Consider the following 6,738-nt stretch of genomic DNA (forward strand, 5'->3'; position numbering starts at 1 on the left):
ATACATCATGTACATACAAGTTTGCAACCAGTGACAGTGTGAAAACTCTATACGCTAAGATTCATGCTGACCATTTGACTAAAATGGCTGCGTTTTCACCTTAAAATTTACTCCACTACAGACAAGCCTGTGTATCTGGAAAAGTTTTAAGGCATACCATTTTCCACTTTTTCATTCCTACAGAAGATGTCAAAATAAATTAAGTTGGGAAGGTTTGATAACTTCCCCATAAGTAAATTATGATTGAATTGAACTGTATTGATTGACATGGACAATACTCAATAGAGGGACAATAATAATTAGTGATTTACATGGTGTCACTGAGTGGACCATAAAAAGTGAAACAACTGTTTCAAGTTTATCAACTTTTGAACTTTTGAAGAGAAGAAAAATGTGCAAAGCAATTAATTATCTAAAACTAAAATTTTGAATTTTATTGATCAAGCCTCAAGGCGTGCTGTCTCAAACTTTTCCAGATACACATCATCACATTTTGTCTGTACCCAGAAAATTTTTGATGGGAAAACAGTCATTTTAGCCCAAGGGTACACACGAAACTTAAAGACAAATTTTACAAATGAGACCATCAATTATCAACACTGACTCTTACAAAAAACAGAATAATACATGTAAAATTTAACAGTAACACACCAATGTTTCAAACAAACACTGGCTACATTTGGTTCAAAATGCAAGTCTCATAAATTGTCTTCCTTGCAGGCCCCAGAGTCTGGCAGAGAGAATTATCGACATATTTCATGTTCAGATTTGTATGTTATGAAAATTTGTTAATAAATCATAGTTGAAGTGAACAGTTCCCAGACTTATCCTTTTTTTTGGAGTAGGGTTGTACATATAACTTACTCTTGGACAGATCGTGTGGTTGTAAATCATACACACGAATAAGACAGAATTCTACAAAAAGTACAAATACTTTTGGTTTTCAGTACCGAGTGGTACTTCTAAACCATAAAAAATAAGCTATAAATGGAACACCGAAAATTGCTCTATGACGAGGATTAATAGTGAATTTAGCGGACGTATTTTAAGTTATAAATCAGAAATAGGGTGTCTGAAGTTATGCTATGATACATAGGATCATATATTTATTGCTAGAAAGAAAAAATATTTATTTCTGAATGATGATGACGGTGGATTGTCTATTCCTAGTCACAACACTTGCCTTTGGGTAATGGCCGAAGAAGAAAAGAACGTTTAAATCTCGTCCACGACGATATGAAATACAAAAGTCCGGATCATAGTAGGCGACAACCCATAAATTCCGTAGCAAGTAAATAACAAAAATGATCAAAAATACCGAACTCCAAGGAAAATCCAAAACGGAAAGTCCTTTATCGAATATTAATATTAATCAAAAGCTCAAACACATCAAACGAATGGAAAACAACTGTCATATTCCCGATTTGGTACAGGATTTTCCTTTAATAAGTAGAAAATAGTGGATTAAACCTGGTTTTATAGAGCCCGCGCGCTCCTAATGGGGTTTTTGATTAAGGGATTACGTGGCCATTTTTATAGTGATTATTTGATTACCAGACCAAATATTTCATGATTATTTGATTATTCGATAATCTAGGACTGTATTTTTGATTATTTGACTATCTTGTTTAAAAAAATAATTAATGATTAATGATTGGCAAAAAAATGTGATTGTGTGATTACTTGGACCTCACAATGAGGGGCCTCTTTATAGCTAGATAAACCTCTCACTTGTATGAGAGTCGCATAGAATTCCATTATATTGACAACAATGTGTGCGCAAAACAAACAGACATAATAGGTAAAAATGTGGCTATTGGTACTTTACGGAACGGAATTTCATTTAAGGTATCCATAGGGGGCATCTATCAAAATTTCGAAAAATCTTTAAAACAAAACAAACTTTAAATTTCGCTGTTTACAGTTTTCAATATACAGATAACACGATTGTATACTAAATCTCATCTTTATATGTAAAATGTGTAATAATGTATAACATCGGGAAATATCCTGTAGATATATACATGCATGTCCTGAATTTGACGCATTGACAGGTCAGAGAAAAAAGTCTTACTCCTTTCATTCATTATGATATCTAAGAAGACAGACCTCACGTCGTCCTCAGTTCCGGCGATGATTAGAAACATTTTGATTCTGATTTTAACTTTGAAATTTGTTATTCCGTTCCGTTCCGTTCCGCAAAGTACCAATTGCTCTGAGGAATTGGTATTTAACGGAATCAACGGAAACAGACATATGTAAAAGACGGTATGATTCCTTTTTTTGTTGTTGTCTTAACACTTTTTTTTAAATAAGTGGTAAGTGTTTTAGATATACATTCAATAACCAGAACAATAATTTATATGAAATAGGCAAGTCAAACAAAAAGTATTACTCCTTTCATTCCGGCGTAATTATATCTAAGAAGACAAGACACAACGGGATGTTGTCCTTTCCGACGATGATTAATATTGATTCTGATTTTAACTTTTTCAATTGATTATTCCGTTCCGCAAAGTACCAATTGCTCTGAGGAATTGGTATTTAACGGAATCAACGGCCCCAGCTTGTCTGGCAAAAGTCCCACGGCCCCAGCTTGTCTGGAAAAACAGCCGTTGGCCGTCAGAGTAATCTCAGACTACCAATGTATTAAATACACAAAAATGCATCCAGATCTTACCACATAACCTTCGACAGAGCCGGAACTACCAACCAACAGGCAGTCAGCTCAGGATGGCCCCAACACAATAAAAGCAAACAAATCTAAAGGCACGACAAAATGGCACAATATCTAACCAAAACTAAAAGATCAAACAAGACAGACCAATTAGAAACGCATGATTGTTTACCCTAATATAAATATGATCTTATAATATCAACTGCAAAATTTACTGAATACCTTCTCGTTTATTTTCTCTTAATTTTTTCAAAAAAGTACACCAAAATGTTTTGCACATCTTCGTATATATATAGCAGTGTTTAATTTGATTTTTTTTATAAATTTTTATGTTTTAACGCCACTTTTAAGCACCACTTTTGGGCTATTTCGTGGCTGCTAATTTTTATTGGTGGAGGAAGCCGGAGTGCCTGGAGAAAACCACTGACCTTCGAGATAAGAGTCGAGAGTACCCACACGAGCTGGGTTCGAACTCATAATCCTCAGTGTTGACTGGCTAGTGATTACAGTAGCAGAACTACTTAGACCACTCGGCAACCGAGCCACCGAGGCCTCTAGAGTAGCTTTTAAGAAGTGTGTACACCCTCCCTAGCCTTGCATGCAATAGGGGGTTTCAATACAGTCTGATATAGTCCATTTAGGGACCGGTCATTTTTTTTCTATAAGAGAAGACGAGAGGCAAAAATAAAAATTTGAAAGACATAAAAATTTCAACACCTTTACATTTTTTAAATACATTGTTTGATGTTGAATAATATTATCAATTTCAATAAAGCATGCATTGTATCAGTAGAAGATAATGAACTTCAGGATGGAGTGGAGGTAGTGATATCATGAAACTTTTTCCGATATGCTTAGCTAGTGTGATCTCATTTACATGTATCAACTTACTCTAATTAAGCACATTTTTTGTCTCATTACCTATTCTATATGCATGAAAGTATTGTTAGTTTTGTCAGTGCCGATCGAAGCGAGGCACATTTATTTTACACATTTTGCTATATCAAAATGGGTAAACGAACAGTTAACAGTGAACTGACCATTAAAACAGCTAACATGGGTATTTTTTTCAAATAACAGTTAACAATAATGACAATTTTAAGAAAACAGATAACAACTATAACTAGTTAATAACAGTTAACAGCACATATATTTTTAAGTACAATGTAACAGTTAACAACAGTTTAAAACACCTTAAGAGAAAAGATCTTGCCCCCTTTTCTTTTTTCCTTTTCATTTAAAAAACAAAAAAATATAATATTACTTTCTTTACATAGATATCTGTTTCCGTTCGATTCAGTTAAATACCAATTCCTCAGAGCAATTGGTACTTTGCGGAACGGAACGGAACGGAATAACAAATTCAAAAAGTTAAAATCAGAATCAATATTAATCATCGTCGGAAAGGACGACGGGAAGTCTTGTCTTCTTAGATATAATTACGAATGAAAAGAGTAATACTTTTTGTTGGTCTTGCCTATTTCATATAAATTATTGATCCGGTTATTGAATGTATATCTGAAACACTTACCACTCATTTAAAAAAAGAGGCGTAAGACAAAAAAATGAAGCATGCCGTCTTTTACATAGATGACTGTTTCCGTTGATTCCGTTAAATACCAATTCCTTAGAGCAATTGGTACTTTGCGGAACGGAATAGCAAATTTAGAAAGTTAAAATCAGAATCAATGTTTCTAATCATCGTCGGAAAGGACGACGGGATGTCTTGTCTTCTTAGATATAATTACGAATGAAAGGAGTAATACTTTTTGTTTGACTTGCCTATTTCATATAAATTAGTGATCCGGTTATTGAATGCATATCTTAAACACTTACATCTCATTTAAAAAAAGAGGTGTAAGACAAAAAAAATGAATCATACCGTCTTTTACATAGATTTCTGTTTCCGTTGATTCCGTTAAATACCAATTCCTCAGAGCAATTGGTACTTTGCGGAACGGAACGAAACGGAATAACAAATTTCAAAAGTTAAAATCAGAATCAAAATGTTTCTAATCATCGCCGGAAAGGACGACGGGAGGTCTGTCTTCTTACATATCATAATGAATGAAAGGAGTAAGACTTTTTTCTCTGACCTGCCAATGTCAAATTCATGATAATTTATCAGGACATAAATGTACATCTACAGGATATTTCCCGATGTTATACATTATTTCACATTTTACATATGAAGGTGAGATTTAGTATACAATTGTGTTATCTGTATATTGAAAACCGTAAACAGCAAAATTTAAAGTTTATTTTGTTTTAAAGATTTTTCGAAATTTTGATAGATGCCCCTTATGGAAACCTTAAATGAAATTCCGTTCCGTTCCGTAAAGTACCAATAGCCTAAAAATGTCAAAATTTGGGATACAGCAGTCAACATTGTGTTATAATCTTAATCACTATAAAAACAAACAACTATATCAACAAAGAAAAACAAAAAAGCATACAGACACTATAGACAAAGAACATAAGCAAACATGAAAGACAAGAACACAAAGTCGTTCATAAAGTCCATAAAAAAGAGACGAAGGATACCAAAGGGACAATCAAACTTATAAGTAGGAAATAAACTGACAACGCCATGGCTAAAAAAGAAAAAGACAAATAGACAAACAACAGTACACAAAACACAACATAGAAAACCAAAGCCCGAGCAACACAAACCACACACAAAAATATTCCATGAATATTTCTTATGTAGAAAATGGTGGATTAAACCTGGTATTATAGTTAGTAAAACCTTTCACTTATTTTTTGCTTGCTGCAGACGCTTTGTTTACAGTTAAATGCTTAGTTTTTAATTTTCACACAGATCTTCACTTTTTTATTTCTTATCATCTTTAAAGTGGCCCATATTCTTGTTTTAGTACTTATTCTGCCTCCGCCGTAGCGGAGGGGAATTAAGTGTTACCCTTGTCCGTCGGTCCGACCGTCCGTCGCGTACGTCCCCCAAAACTTTAATTTGCCTCAACCAAATGTTACAAAACTTATACACAATGATTATTACCACAAAACACAGATCAAGTTCAAAATTGGGTGGCGTCACTGTTACCTTTCATGAGTTATGCCCTTTATAAACATAAAAATGTCTGAATATTTCGTTCCGTTCTCTAACTTTAGTTTGCCTCAACCAAATATTATGAAACTTATACACAATGCTTATAATCACAAAACGATCTTATTAATAACTACGTGAATCCTGCATCTGTATGTGGAAGTTGACTCATGCATATTTACAAGCGGGGGCATCTGTGGCCCATAGACACATTCTCCATTTATTTTTAAAATGAATTTCTTAGTTTTTTAAATATCAAATTTTATCATGATTTTTACCTTGGATTATTTTACTAATGGGACTGGAAACTGTCGGTATTCTATATGCTGACTTGTTTGCCGAAATGTGTTGTTTACATGTTTCGATACATGTAAACAACATATTTCTGCGAACAACTGAGTCCGCATACAGAATACCGTTAAAACTGGTGGATTTAGAATAAAAAATTAAATATAAATGATAAAACTATTATAACAAATTTAATACATTTACTATAATAAAATATTAAGTAATGCCGATTAAAATAAGTTTTTCTTAACTTCAACTAAATCGTCGAATTTGTTTCGGAAAAGATAAATACTATTCTTATTGTTTACGAAAAATTACTAATAAGTAGAAAATTAGGGTTGGTTTAAACAATATTTATTCAGATAAATCATCACAAAACGATATGATACAATTGAAATAAATATTAAGGATTCAGAACGTGACAAGCAAATTTGCTTTTACAAATCTGTCTCCTATTGCACAAATAATACATATTGAACAATACATAAATTAATATAAATACTGGCATCCTCTGTATTAAATATATAAATATGAAAAAGGTGGAAAATACAATAGAGAAAAATAAAAAATAAACATGAATTTTTGTAATGTATACAGTGTGAAATGCTTGAGTTCCTATTGGTCCGAGTACACAGTTATCGTCCTTTGATCGTCCCTAGTGTGGACAGTGTGTTGCTTGCCAATTTTTTTAGTACCCCTTCCAAATGTA

The 6,738-nt window shown here is 33.1% G+C and overlaps 1 protein-coding gene across 1 annotated transcript in view; it reads right to left on the reverse strand.

Moving 5' to 3' along the window:
* Window positions 1-1,232, reverse strand: part of LOC127730692 (60S ribosomal protein L27-like) — a 33,244-nt gene extending 32,012 nt beyond the window's left edge. The window contains exon 1 of the mRNA XM_052239215.1: window positions 1,184-1,232. The gene's annotated coding sequence lies outside the window, so the exon portion shown is untranslated. The remainder of the gene's footprint in view (window positions 1-1,183) is intronic.
* Between the last annotated feature and the right edge of the window lie 5,506 nt (window positions 1,233-6,738).

This window comes from Mytilus californianus, unplaced genomic scaffold (assembly GCF_021869535.1).
Source record: "Mytilus californianus isolate M0D057914Y unplaced genomic scaffold, xbMytCali1.0.p SCAF_2, whole genome shotgun sequence".
Lineage (NCBI taxonomy): Eukaryota > Metazoa > Mollusca > Bivalvia > Mytilida > Mytilidae > Mytilus > Mytilus californianus.